Below are 15,577 nucleotides of genomic sequence, written 5' to 3'. Positions count from 1 at the left end.
GTAACTCGACCTAGGACGGTAACACAAAACGTTGCGCTTTTCTCAGCATGTAAAATGGATAACTATATTGTATGGCGGAATACCATGGCAAGTGCTTGTAAGCACTCCGTCTTGGCGCAGTAATATCTTCACTCATGAAAAATCCTCTCACCGGCCCCCGCTCCCTCTAGTGAAGATATTACTGCGCCAAGACGGAGTGCTTACAAGCACTTGCCATGGTATTCCACCACACAATATAGTTATCCATTTTACACGCTTAGAAAAGCGCAACGTTTTGTTTTGTGTTACCGTCCTAGGTCGAGTTACACTACGCGAGTAACTGTATTTAAATAGGGAAAACGTGGAGGTGTTTGGTAGCTTCTCTGCTTGGCCCATATTGAATGAATGGGCTAAGCTAAGTGCTTTCAAAGTCTCACCATGCGCCAAAGCGTTTGAGTGCACGCACTGAGACGAGAGAGGTATGTATCAACTCGTCTTAGGTAAGGGAAAAACATAGTTTAATATGAAAACACGGTGGAGTATCCCTTTAACTAAAACTACAGGTCCCCACTACGTACATTACACTGGAAACAGTGTGTAAGACTTTCCCAAGTCAAAACCACATATAATAAATTACAGACCGACCGACAGACAGAGACAGGCACAGACAGATAAAGAGACTGACACAGACATACAGACAGATAAAAGAGACCAACACAGAAAGAGACAGGCTCAGACAGACAGACAGAGACAGTTAGAGAGACTGACAGTAATACAGACAGATAAAGAGACTGACACAGACAGACAGACACAGACAGATAAAGACACAGAGAGAGATAATAAATACACATACCTCAGCTGTGAATCGTGAAGTGGCTGCAGTAGTTACAGAATCCTCAGAGCGGTTCTCTATGGCTGTCATGTTGTCATCATCATTGCATGGAGGCTATAATAAAGTTGTTTAAAAAATAGTTACAAGGCATCACTTATTAGACAAGCTCCCCACTATGCTAAACCTATGAAATGTGTGCATTTGGTACCAATGGTTTGAATGATTTTCCTAAAGCTGCAGGTCCCCACTACGTACATTACACTGGAAACAATGTGTAAGACTTTCCCAAGTCAAAACCACATATAATAAATTAATAGACAGACCGACCGACAGACAGAGACAGGCACAGACAGATAAAGAGACCGACACAGACAGACAGACACAGACAAATAAAGAGACAAAGACACAGACAGAGATAATAACACTGGAAACGGTGTGTAAGACTTTCCCAAGTCAAAACCACATATAATAAATTAATAGACAGACAGAGACAGAGACAGGCATAGACATACAGACAGACAGATAAAAGAGACCGACACAGACAGAAAAACAGACAGACAGACAAATAAAGAGACTGACACAGACAGAGACAGACAGTGACAGAAACAGACACAGACAAATAAAGAGACAAAGACACAGAGAGAGATAATAAATACACATACCTCAGCTGTGAATCGTGAAGTGCCTGCAGTAGTTACAGAATCCTCAGAGCGGTTCTCTATGGCTGTCATGTTGTCATCATCATTGCATGGAGCAGGGGTCACCAACACGTTGCCCGCGGGCACCAGGTCGCCCCCAAGGACCACATGAGTCGCCCGCAGGCCTGTTCTAAAAATAGCACTTGGGAGCTGCGTCTTAAATCAAATTTTATTCTGTTGCTATTTTTTTTTAATCACACTTGCATTTATATATATTTAAAAATGACAATATCTTAAAAATATGTTCATTATACATGAGTTTAGATAAGTTTAGGTGAACTCTGACCTACTCTAGTTCAAAAGTATTTTGCGTGAGACAAAACCAGTGCTGAGCACTGAGTGCTCGTGGAGAGTAAGCTAGAGGGCGCGGGCGCGACGAAGATGGTAGCTGAAAAACATGGCAGAAAAAAGGAAGAAAACTTATCACTTTCACAACGAATGGGAGGAGGAATTCTTTTTTACGACTGTGAAAGAAACCTGCGTGTGTCTCATTTGCGGGGCGACTGTGGCGACGGCAAAGCGGCACAATGTGGAGAGACACTTCACAACGTGTCACAAAAGCTACCATGCTAACTACCCACCGGGAAGTGCACTACGGACAGAAAAGCCCGTGAGCTAAAGGCAGCTTTGGGTAAGCAACAGTCTTTTTTCACGAGGCCAATGAAAGAGTCACAAAAAGCAACCAAACCTCGTTTAGAGCTACACATTTTCTGATCAAGAAGAAAAAGGCATTTTCAGACGGAGAAGTTTTCAAAGAAGCAATGATGATAATCGCTAACACTGTACTTAAAGAAGAGAAAAATGGAACCGATCTAATCTCCACTTTCTCTGACGTCCAACTGGGTGCATCTACGATGGCTAGACGAGTGTCAGATATGTCTGGTAATTTGGCCGATCAGCTGGACCGGGATCTGGCAGCGTGCAGCTGGTTTAGCATCCAGTGCGACGAGTCCGTGGACAGCAGCAGTACAGCGCAGCTGTTAGTTTTTATCCGGATGGTGTTTGAAGATTTCTCCACAAGAGAAGAACTGCTGACACTACTGCCATTAAAGACAACTACGAGGGGAGTTGACATTTATAACAGTGAAGAAGTTTTTCGTGCAGAAAAAGGTACCATTGGAAAAGCTGGTAGCGGTGACTACAGACGGGGCTCATGCTATGATTGGCCGACATGCAGGTTTCATCGCTCACTGTAAAAGTGACCCAGACTTCTCAAAATTTCTGCATTATCACTGCATCATTCACCAGCAGGCCTTATCTGCAAAAGTGATCGGCTTTGGACACGTGATGACTCCCGTTGTAAAAATCATAAACGACATCCGCTCCAAAGCAAAACAACACAGGATTTTCAAGGTGCTATTGGAGGAGATGTCAGCTGAATATGGTGACCTGCTTCTACACACAGAAATCCAATGGCTCAGCAGAGGACGAGTTTTACTTCGTTTTTTGTCACTTTTGAATCAGCGTTTTCTGACATGAACTTCATCAAGAACAAACACAGAACACGCTTCACTGATGCACATCTGAAAGACTCACTCACAGTTGCAGTGTCAAGTTACACACCAGATTACAATACACTGGTGAACAGCATGAAATGCCAGTCTTCCCACTAAAAAAGAAACAGATACCAGATGTTGTCAGTGGCAACATGGCAGTGCCATGGCCAAGTTTAAAATAAGGAAGAATTGTGTTCAATTTAAAAGTGTGTTAAAAAATTCTGATTTGGTCCTTAGTTCAAAATGTGACAATTTATTTAAAAATATGTAAGTTGATTTTTCTAACATTAATAATTGATAACTTTTTGAAACAACATAGTTCATGATTTGTTACAAGGGTTTGTCAGTGGATAGTGAAAATGGGACATTTTTCCCTTTTAAAATATTGAAGAATTGTGTTCAATTTAAAAAGTGTTTTAAAAAATGCCACAGATTTGGTCCTTAGTTCAAAATGTGACAATTTATTTAAAAATATGTAAGTTGATTTTAACATTACATAATTGATAACTTTTTGAAACAACATAGTTCATGATTTGTTAAAAGGGTTTGTCAGTGGCTAGTGAAAATGGGACATTTTACCTATGAAATGTAGTGATGTAAGTGATCATCTAAAAATGTAACAATTACTGATATTAAAGTGCTGAATATTGATATCTGTTTCCCTCCTTATTGTTATTGTTGCTAATTATTGTGAGAAATCATTTACGTGATTAGTGTCTTCACATTGATGATTATTATTAATAATGTATAACTAAAGGCAAACTGAGCAAATTTGTTATTTTAGAAGAGCGTATCAAACTGGTAGCCCTTCGTATGACTCAGTAACCATGAAGTAGCTCTCAGTTTCAAAAAGGTTGGTGACCCCTGGCATGGAGGCTATAATAAAGTTGTTTAAAAAATAGTTATAAGGCATCACTTATTAGACAAGCTCCCCACTATGCTAAACCTGTGAAATGTGTGTATTTGGTACCAAAGGGTTTGAATGGCTTTCCTAAAACTACAGGTCCCCACTACGTACATTACACTGGAAACTGTGTGTTATACTTTCCCAAGTCAAAACCACATATAATAAACTAATAGACAGACAGACGGACAGACAGAGACAGGCACAGACAGATAAAGAGACTGACACAGACATAGACAGGCACAGACAGATAATGAGACCGACACAGACAGACAGACACAGACATATAAAGAGACAAAGACACAGACAGCGATAATAACACTGGAAATGGTTTGTAAGACTTTCCCAAGTCAAAACCACATATAATAAATTAATAGACAGACAGTGACAGAGACAGGCATAGACAGATAAAAGATACTGACACAGACAGAAAAACAGACAGACACAGACAGATAAAGTGACTGACACAGACATACAGACACATACAAATAAAGAGACAAAGACACAGACAGAGATAATAAATACACATACCTCAGCTGTGAATCGTGAAGTGGCTGCAGTAGTTACAGAATCCTCAGAGCAGTTCTCTATGGCTGTCATGTTGTCATCATCATTGCATGGAGGCTATAATAAAGTTGTTTAAAAAATAGTTACAAGTACGTACATTACCCACTACGTACATTACACTGGAAACAGTGTGTAATACTTTCCCAAGTAGGGCTGGGACAACGCGTCGAGGTCATCTTTGACGTCGACGCAAAAAATACGTCGACGCAAAATATGCGCATCGATTCGTCGACCTGTTTTTATTTCTCTAAAAACCGTTTGCAAAACGTTTACCTTAAGTGCGCTGAATATACGCGATGGCCGGATCAACATTCTGTCCAACGTTATATAACCAATCCAGGGGTTTTTCTGCATTGATCTTTTTTTTTGGCGGCTGTCAAAGCCTTATTTGATCGGTGAGTGATGTAGAATAGAATGACTGTGCTGCGCCTGACAGGACGTGTAAGATGAGAGCCCCGGCTGTGCGCGCGCACTCACAGTCTTCAAACAACACAAGCGCTTCTTGCTCTCTCCCTCCCTCGTGCATATTAATCAAAATCATTAAACACGATAGAAAAAGGTCGAAACACCCAAGTTTAACGCGCGCTCGCGCACTCACAGTCTTCAAACTACACGAGCGCTGTCTTGCTCTCTCTCTCTCTCTCTCTTTATCTCTCTTTCGTGCATATTAACCAAAATCATTCGACACGATAGAAAAAGGGCGGAACGCCAAAGTTTCACGTGGAGCATTCGGAGATCTTTTTTTCTCCATGACAGGCTGCTGGCTCCCACTGTTAATTTTTTTTTTTTGGGAAAAGCACTCTCTGTATCAGCTTAAAGCCCTCAAGTTTACATTGGTTACTGTATTCTTTCAATTGCTCTAAACAAGTATTTTGGGTGACCATTTTTATTGAATGCTAGACATCAATTTGTTATTTTCATCTGAAAGAAGAACTGTTTTTCAGTAAGCTAGGCCCTATGTGTTCAGTAAGCTTGTTTCAGTAAGCTATGTGTTTTCAAGGCTTCAAGGTTTTATTGAATGCTATCTCTATACAAGTGCAAAGAAATGCATTCTTAGTCAGTCTTTTATTTTGTAATTTTAAGAGCAATAAACATATATTGCAATGTTAAGGAATTCATGTTTTTTCATTCAGATATGTAAATCAACATGTATAAATTGTTAGTAGTCAATTAATCGTTAGATTAATCGATGCATCGAAAAAATAATCGCTAGATTAATCGTTTAAAAAATAATCATTTATCCCAGCCCTATTCCCAAGTCAAAACCACATAATAAATTAATAGACAGACCGACCGACAGACAAAAGAAAAGAAAGACTGACAGACAGAAGGGATGTCATGATTCCATAAGGAGTACTCATTATACACTATTTGTACACTATTTTAACTGTTGATTAACTGGCAAAATATCCGAAGTGGTGCATTCCATGGATGAGAATCCATGAAACGCATTAAACCACTTCCTAAGGCTGCACTATGCATTTAAACCATTTAAAACTCTTACTTTAGCAAAGTGCTATTGTGAATTCACTAAGGCTGCTATTCCATTAAATAAAAGATAAATTACACCTACACTAACACAGGACAATACATTATCTTCCTAAATATTCTGTTCATAGAAAATTCATCACGTTGAAAAAAACAAAATTAAAACCCTCGCAGAGTTTGCATGTTTGGATGTCCACATGTTCTTGTTCAAGAAGTGACAGTAGCTGTAGCAATTCTATTGTAAAGAAATGGCCAAATGTTAATGATCAAGTGAACATTTGAATTAATTGTTGTTAGTCAATATTAAATAGGGATTGGATAAAACTTAGGCCAGTTTCACAGACAGAGTTTAGACTAAAACCAGAATTAGGCCACAGTTCAATTAGCCTTTAGCCGAGCCCCGCCCCCCTTAGTTACTGTTGCTACTTCCGACAAACAAATGGTCAAACACGACCAGCGCGACAGATTGCCATGACGGGAAGAGGTATACCCGTGCGTGTCAGTGACCTTTTTTGTAGTAATACCTCCGCGATATCCTCCAGATCGAGGCAAAAGGGGTTACAGTATGCCGTGGAGGGAAAAAAGCGAAATCTGAGAAACCCCATGACCTGTACCTCAAATGCAACCAGCACAGCCTTGTGTACCAGTCATGCTCTTGCACTGCCGGTAAAGTTCTCTTTCATATGTTATGGTCTATTATTGTCTATTGCGAGTAGCTATTTTTATTATTATCTTGGTGAGTAAAGGTTTTAATAATGATAACTAAATACTAATTGAGTCTTAAATGCATAATGTAGACATTAGAGCCCGACCGATATGGATTTTTGGGGGCCGATGCTGATATTAACTCGAAAAGAGCCGATTTATAAGCCGATATTTTGATTTTGAAAATAAACTGGATATTAGACCCATTTCCTATAAACTGCACTTACACCACATTCAATAGCAAAATATCTGCCTGTTCTATGTATGTGGGCTGTATAAACCATTTTCCAGAATGGACTATGTTAAAAAAAAAAGCCTTAGATTACAGTCTCAATGACTAAACAATTGCACATCAAAAGTATATATTTTTTAATGATCAAAAAACAGTCTGGTTTTAAACATATAACACTTTTACTTTGTTCCAGTTGAAGCTGGTTTTAACAGTCTGTGTGTACTGTAAATAAATTATAATACTAAAGTTAAAGTATTTGCAGAAGTAGTCCCACACTTTGCTGCTACAGCATTCACCTTTTTCAGCCATCTGTAGGCAGAAAGAGAGACAGAGAAAGAATAAGCATGTGTATTAATAATATCAATATGTATCATTACTCATGTCATCATTAGAATTATAATAATAATAAACTGGGATCTCCTACATAGGCAAAAATGAGAAATATATATATTTTTTTATTTGTCAAGTAATAGTTATTACCTACTTATATTTAACAATATTATTTCAACATTTTCCTGTTATGTCTGTAAAGCTGCTTTGAAACAATATGTAAAAAAAAAAAAAGAAACGCTTGTTCAGCTCACATTTATTTACATGTCCCCTCTGGTTTAATCATTTCTGACGCAGCTACTGTAGTTACTGTAACTACACTATATTTGCTCTCACAGAACATCGTCTTGCCTACTATTACCGGAAGATTGCGGAATCAATTCGAAGTTGAATGTTTAACGTTAGTGTCATGAACACACCGCTGTCAATTTTGAGAAGAACCACCTTCAAACAAGTTAATAGCAAGCATTTAAGGGGCCTGCTAAAAAGGAAGCTATATTAGCGTTAGAATAACATAACAGTTGTTGTTTTTTCGAGGCACGCTGTACATAACTTCTAGTCATTGACTACACGCGCCCCCCTGCCACAGTTACGCGGTCATTATGTGGGAAACACTGCAGATATATTTAGAATAAGTTAAACGCTAACGTTATAGTTTGACCTCTTATTAAAGTTCGCGCTCTTCCACTGATAAACATGGTATTAGCTTTGTGGCTAATCTAATATAGCAATGCATTAGCGGCTGAAAGTGATGTTACAGAATATTTAGAAGTGATAATGATAGGACAGTTAGCTAGAACTACCACACCGTTTTTATATAAAGTGTATGAACTAAATCATTTCACATGACGAACGACAGACTCACCGTTAAAACAGTACATCTCCGTGGCTTGGCTGATCGCTTTCTTCTGTAGTGGATTTCTGGCGCTGCTGTCAACTGGGGAGTTGCAGACCTCCCTCTGGTGGGCAAACTATGCAACACTTATAACATGAGTGAAGCATGAGACTCTGTTTCTCATGTTTCATCGGCCGTTATAAACGCCGATGTCGATTTAAATGCAATAAGCTCATATCGGTTGATAATATCGGCCGGGCCGATATATCGGTCGGGCTCTAGTAGACATAGGCTATATAGGCTAATGTTGGCATTATTCTTTTATTAATTTTCAGCTGCTATGGCAAAGCAAATAAAGCACAGTCTTTATCTTAATTAATTTTGTTATTGCCAAATACCCATCTTAATTTAGAATTTATCTTAATTAAAATTTTTAAGAAAGACTCGTTTTTATTGGTGCGTTGGCCTATTTATACGCTAAATGAGTCTATACCTAGGGCTATTTAGAGTTCTGATGTTACGATGTCACAGAGGACTTATTTTATTTCTTTGTTCAAACTTCCAAGTGGCCTATTACGTTAGTCATGTATAAATTATGTTAAAACATGTATAAATGACTCATTCTTGACAAAAGGCAAAAGAGTTGTGTGCGTGCGTACATTTGAATAATGTCGGGCTGTAAACGGGTTCGGGCTTTTAAAAAGCTGTCAATCAAAATGTACTTGTCGGGTTCGGGACTAAATCTGTCGGGCTCGGGTCCTGTCGGGCCTAACTTTTAAGGCCCGATTACAGCTCTATTCTAGTGTCCGATTTACAAACGCCGTGGGCGCACCGCTTCACCATCTTGATTGGAGTCAAAGTTTGTCGGAACTGCCTCACATAGTAACGGTTGCTATGATGTGTGATTGGACAATGGCCGTTTTGGGGAAGGGGCCGGCGAAAGGCTAATTGACCACTCGCAATACCCGCCCACCCTTAGTTACCGTTGCTATGGATGACAAACAATGCCCTTCACACTATACACATTCTCAAGCAGTAAAAAAATACAATCGCGTAAGCAAAGAGAAAACTGACAACACACCAACAGAAAAGACAAAGCGGGGGGGCTGTTTTATAAAAGATGCTAAGAAAAGTGGTGATTAAAGTCCAAAACCTGACTTAAAATAACCTAACACATCAATCGGGACTAAAGCGGTTTCATAAACGACAATTTAAGCTCACGCAGTCTCACTAATTTGAGCCAGGCTCAATGAGTCAGGATAATTTAATGTGCACACATAATCGTAATTTTATGACAGCACTAACTGTAAATCAAAAGCAGTCTAATGAGTTAAATATGTGTTCCTCTTATCAGTTAAAACGTATTCTGATACTATTATTTATTTTATTATTTAATTACCAACTGTATTTGTTTTTTTGTGCCCAAAATGTAATGACCTTAAAAAATAAAAAAATAAAAAATATTGGGCACAAAACACCAAATACAGTTGGTTGTAGCCTATATATTCATTTATTTGATTATTTAAGTTACATATTCTGTATACTTTTATTACAGCTGCATTGAAAACAGATGAGCGTTAACGGGATTATGTGTACAATGAATCTCAAAATCCAGTCATGAAAATGAAAACTTACATTTTAATATGGACAGTCACGAAATTTGTCAAAGTTAGCATAAATTAATCAAATCAACTCTCCATATGGACCAGTATCTGTAAATGTTAAGCCGCAAAAGTTGGTTGAAATCTGCATCCTGCATGTTCTGCATGTCTCTGTGTAAATGAATGAATGGTTTGTTTACTACATAGACTGAAGCGCATGACGCTTGCAATAATGAGGACATGCAACATCACCAGAACTGTTCTGAGTCACTTCACAAGCATTTTACCGTTTCATTTGAGTAAAACCAGTGTCAATTTAAAGTTATTCACGGAAAACCGTCAAAACAGCCTCTACATTGCGAGTAAATCACTCGCATATGTGAATAAATTTTACTCCGGGCGAGTAAATTATGTCTATTGTTAGCCATTGGCTAATAAATTCTTAGATTGTACTCGCCAGTGTGTGTGTGTGTGTGTGTGTTCGAGGCTATTATAAGATTGGCGCAGATATATTTTCACTCGCTGAACACTGAGCGCTTCAGAGTTCTCTCTCCATCGAGCGATCTGTACTTTTCAATTCATCTCAATGGACGCACAGTACACCTGTATTTGCCTCTTTTACTGTCTATGGTATTTGCTGAACTGTAAACTTTGTGTGAAGAGGCACGACTCGCCGTCGCTTTACTGATAGCTCTGTTTCTCACACATGCAAAGAGAGAGAGCGAGAGTCTTACCACGCTGAATCGACATGCTACATGTAAACTATATTCTTTGTTGTCTTCTCCGGTCAAAATAATGGAGTTCATTTAGAATTATTCATATTTTTAAACAAGCAGAAGATATGCTGGTTTCTCCGGTTGTGGGCGGAGCTAATGCGCAAATGTCAATTTCATTGGCTGGCGCTCATCTATTACCGTCCCTGTTTTGATTTCAGCAAATCAGTTCGACCGAACGAAGACAACGTGATTAATATTCATGAACCCAGCAGCTCATCAATTCATAGTGCATTGTATATTGTATGGTAGTAGAATTAGTAGTATTATTGTCTTTTAATAATAATTATTATGATCTATTACTTTTTTTTTTACAGAAACCCTCAATGAACAAAAATATCTTAAGCATCACCACCAGTCTTAAGTTCCAATAAATTACAAATATGCATTCATTACAAATTCATTTTTACCTAAAGGCATTGTGCTTGAAATATTACTATTATTTTGTAAAATGTATGTGATACTGCTACTACTGTTAATTAAAAAGTAATCACACAATATTTCTTCCATGTTTTAATTTTAATAGCAAATCCCCTTTATTTACCAAAAAATAAAATGTGTTTAAATTTCATAAATTAAAACTCGTGTCTCGTACTAGATCGATGTACTCAGAGTTCCGAGGTCACACAGCACGCAAAACAACAATGACAGCCCCTACGGATAATACTGCCTACTGATGCAGTTTATGCAAGTGTCACACGTTGAAAAAACGATTTTAGGTCAATGTAACATTGCAACAAAATAAATAATCTAGTTACAATTCCTTGCGCTCAGAAAGTTTGGCGTAACTTGCCTGGAACAGTACAAAGTCGTTAGTCGTGGTATGAAATAGTGATTACGAGCTCAAAAACATGCCTGGAACGCAGCATCAGAACTAACGTTATAGCGACTGACTGGGATGAGGAAGAGGAGGAAAGAGCCAACATGTATGATGACCTGCAGCTGTGTAATTTCGAACCTGCCAGACGTGAGAGGGCAAATGAGGAAATGGCAAATGTCCTTCCAAGCTAATTAAATGCATGGTCCGAGGAGAATGAGTGGAGAGTTGGTGAAGTGTCCTGGTGAGTTGCTATCATTTAGCATCGCAGCAATGAGCACTGGAGCTAGTCTACGAGCAGCAGTGCACAATAACGACACACACACACACACACATATTATTTTTATATTTTTTTACTGTCATTGAGTAGCACCGAGTGAAAAATCAACGTTTTCTTTATATCTAGTGGCAGTGATCATGACGTTAGTTCAGATAAGTACCGGTAACCTTTGTAATAGTGTCGTAGAACTGGTAAACGTTGTCTTTGTCATCTAGAAATAGAAGGCATCATGCTAGCTATATGGGCATTTTTAAGCGTTTATCTCTTCCTCCGGTGAAAATGTTGTTGCAAACGTAGCCGCGTGTGTGTCGCTGTGTTTGGCAGGTGCTGTCCCATGGAAACTGCGCTGAAAAGCTTGTGCTGTAGGGAAGTGAGTGCGTTTGGGTCGCTGTTGGTCGATATCTATCTATCTGTCTGTCTGTCTGTCTGTCTGTCTGTCTGTCTATCTATATATGTAGTCTATCTATCTATCTATATATCTATGTATTTATCTATAATCTGCACTATCTGAATACTCACGTCTACTACTCGTCTCTCTAGTCACTCTCAATGCTTTCAAGGCGGGCTTTGGTAAATTCTCTCCCCAACGTGACGTGATGCAATGCATTGTGGGGGAAAGGAGACCGCTGTAAGATAGTACCTACTTTTTCGTATTATATTCCGTCTTGTGATACCCAACAACATAAAATACAATGGATAACAGTTTAAATGTTTATTACCAACAAGCAAGTTGCACAAATTCATTAAAAAATTAACCCTGCAACACGGCCTTTAAAGGGATGCTCCACCCCAAAATGAAAATTTAGTAATTAATCAATTACCTCCATGCCGTTCCAGACTTATAAAAGCTTTTTTCGTCTTTGGAACACAATTTAAAACATTTTAGAGGAAATCCTTGTCACTTCCTAGCATTCAGGTTGAACCACTGATGGCAGATGGAGTACTCTGAGGATGTCTTTCAAACTTTTCTGGACCCTGATGCTGTTATTTACCAGGCAGTCAATGGGACAGTCACAAGACTCCCGGATTTATTATAAAATATATCTTAAATTGTGTTCTGAAGATGAACAAAGCTTTTAAAGGTTTGGAACGACACTGTACCAATGGAAATGACAAAATTTTCATTTTGGGGTGGAGTATCCCTTTACAAAATTTTGATTATATATTTTTTAAATATTACATTATGTATTCTAACATTTTTGTTCAATAAAACTATATAACTTGCTTTGATCCTTGATTGAACCAAAATTTTTATTGCCTCATTGCTATAATATATGTATTTTAAACGTTTGTAAAGGCTTTTATTCCCTTAGATAAATTTGTATTATCACACAAAGAAAAAAAAAAAAAGTTATTTATTTGACGTTTCCATGCGGGTATGACATTGTTGACAGGTGATGCAATGAAACCACTACACTGGTTAAAATAACTGATCTCTTTTGGTTTCAAACATTCTTGGAAACATTAGGGATAATGTATGGACGTCAACAAAAATATATAGCATTGTTCTAGTAATTTATTAATATATTTTAATCTAAAAAAAAATGCACATACTGGATCTTTAATTACAAACTTTCCATTTCCTCTACTGTACAAATTATAAAAGTAGTCAAATAAATTTTGCCAAACCTTTCTCCAAGGCCAGTGACTTCCTCCATAGTCATATGTGAGTTCCTCTCCAGGAATGATATCTCTTGCAGCGAATAGGCACAAACAGGGTTTTCCCTCAACGATAATCCTTTTCATTGTACAATTTGGGTTTATGTGATCATCATTTATAAGGCGGCCAAGGGTGCCATCCTCATGAGTTGCATCAATGCTTCAGGAAACAAAAATTGATCATTTAGCCTAACAAACTACAACAAGAAAATTGAAATTTAATGAAATTTAAAATGAAAATTACTTTTTTTTTTTCTGTAAATTTTCAAATATATTCATTAAACAAAAAACAACTACCTCCACTTCTTGCTCTGCCAGATGAAGTCAAACATAAAAAAAGTGTCTTGATTGGCCTCTCTTCTTTGTTCGGCTTCAATTAAGGTGATCATTTCACCCCTATATTTGACAACAAAATCTCCTTTAATAAAAGGAATTAAGGCAAACCCTCCACGACCTGAAAAAAGGGGGTAAATACAATTGTTTATACAATTCCTTGTAGACCTGTAACTAATAAATTGATGGTTAGCCAACTGTAAACAACTTTTATGCTTTGTAATAGTTTAACCAATGTATTCAACATTCTTTCATAGTTCATGCTTATTTCTTTCATTAATTTAGATACTATCACAAAGAGCAATTTAAAACTGCTAAAACAAACAAACACAATATCCTTTATATCCCAATGGACCCAGATCCCATAAAATAATCATGGTTACTTATTTAGTGTTTTTAAACCACTTAAATCATAGTTAAAACGTATGTGATTACTGTAAATTTACCACTCATATAACGTTGCTAATTAAGAAACCCAGTCCTGCTAGCAATACGTTACCTAGGCATTATTATTCAGTTCTACCTTATAGGCTCTATTATTCGCTGCCTTGTTTATTCGTGGCCACGATTTCCTATTTTATTCCCTGGTGTTAGCGGTTTCATAATTCATTCGTGGAAGACTTCCTATTCATGGCAATGAAGGCGAGACACTGCAGGTGAATAGGGCAAAAAAAATAACTAATAGTTATCACCTTACTTACCCAGTTGATTGATTACATTGATTATTGCAAACATTTTTTGTATTACAAGTTTTCAAAAATGTAATGTTTAAATATACAAATGAGGCATTATTTAATGAAATATGTGCTAATTTGCATAAAAGTCTAGTACAAAAATCTGAACACTAGATGAAGTCAGTTCCAAATTTTTTGTTTAATTTTTTTGACATATTAGAGTCAAATGTTTTTACAGAGGGAATTCTGGTTATCTTTTTTTGTCACTCCATAATTCAGAAAATACTTTGAACAGCCAGAAAACAATATATTTTCACAATTTTGGGGAGAATAAAATGTTGTATATAATCAAGGAAAATGTATATGAACAAATCCCTCTGTAAAAATCTTCAGAATATAGACAGGAATAAAAATGTCAAGTTTGGTGTGTGTAAGTGCTACTGAGGTGGAGATTTAAGGCTCAGTGTTGAAGAAAAAACTCATTTTGAGAAAACGGCCTTTAAAAATATGTATTGTAATTGAAATCTATTGACACAAACAGATAAAGTACTATAAAAGAAACACTTAACAGTGTTTTTTGGATGTTTTCCTTCCACTAGTTTGAAAAAGCACTTTATGAAAAACAAAAAAGCCCAAAATCTCAAAATTGACAGGTGCTTGAAAAAACAGTGTTTTGCCTGCAGTGTCTCACCTGAACTATATTTATATTTCCCGCCTCATGTGGGGAGCGCCATGGTGCTAATCACAATCAGTCACGACAACATCTAAGTTCTTTACAAACCTACCTTTATAATCGTTTATGTGTTAGGCCTCCAGTACGTCGGTCTTGTCGATGCAACGGAGAACATGATCTTCCGCTTCTTTTAACGGTTTTATTCTTCTCGGTCTCATCCTCCGGTTCCACTGACTCAGAGAGGTCACGCGGTCTCACAATCTCCCGCCACGCCGCACTTTATAACCCTTTACAATACCAGTTACACGCACAAGTAAACACTTTCAATTATATAACGACGTGAAATTTAAGTTTATCAATAGTTCATTCGCCACATTCAAAGATTATGATTCTGATCAAATCTTTAACGTTAATTAATCGCATTAGAAAACTCCATCACATAAACATACTTAAAATAATTCGAATTTGTGATGTGTATTTGTTAATATTATATTACATAATTCAATAATTAGGTTAATTACCTGTAAGAATGTACTTTTCCCGTTGACAGACACTGTTTAAAGTTGTTTTTGTCGTTTAATTAAGCGACTTGGGCAAGAGCAGTTGAAACAAATGTGTACCTACCTTTATATTTCACGTCATGTGTGTGTGTAGAGGTGCAGTTCCGCGACCCGGCTACAGGGGCGCTGTAGAGCAACGCA

General features: G+C 37.5%; 1 long non-coding RNA gene across 1 annotated transcript; it reads right to left on the bottom strand.

The window, feature by feature from the left end:
• Window positions 1-4,440: 4,440 nt before the first annotated feature.
• LOC132159063 (uncharacterized) lies at window positions 4,441-13,954 on the bottom strand. Its single transcript, XR_009437755.1, has 3 exons — window positions 13,494-13,954; window positions 13,167-13,356; window positions 4,441-4,533 (listed from the first exon to the last, which is right to left on the bottom strand). It is a non-coding gene; the product is annotated as an uncharacterized LOC132159063 (long non-coding RNA).
• Window positions 13,955-15,577: the final 1,623 nt, after the last annotated feature.

The sequence above is a fragment of the Carassius carassius genome, chromosome 16 (assembly GCF_963082965.1).
Source record: "Carassius carassius chromosome 16, fCarCar2.1, whole genome shotgun sequence".
Lineage (NCBI taxonomy): Eukaryota > Metazoa > Chordata > Actinopteri > Cypriniformes > Cyprinidae > Carassius > Carassius carassius.
This window is presented reverse-complemented; position numbering and strand designations above follow the sequence as displayed.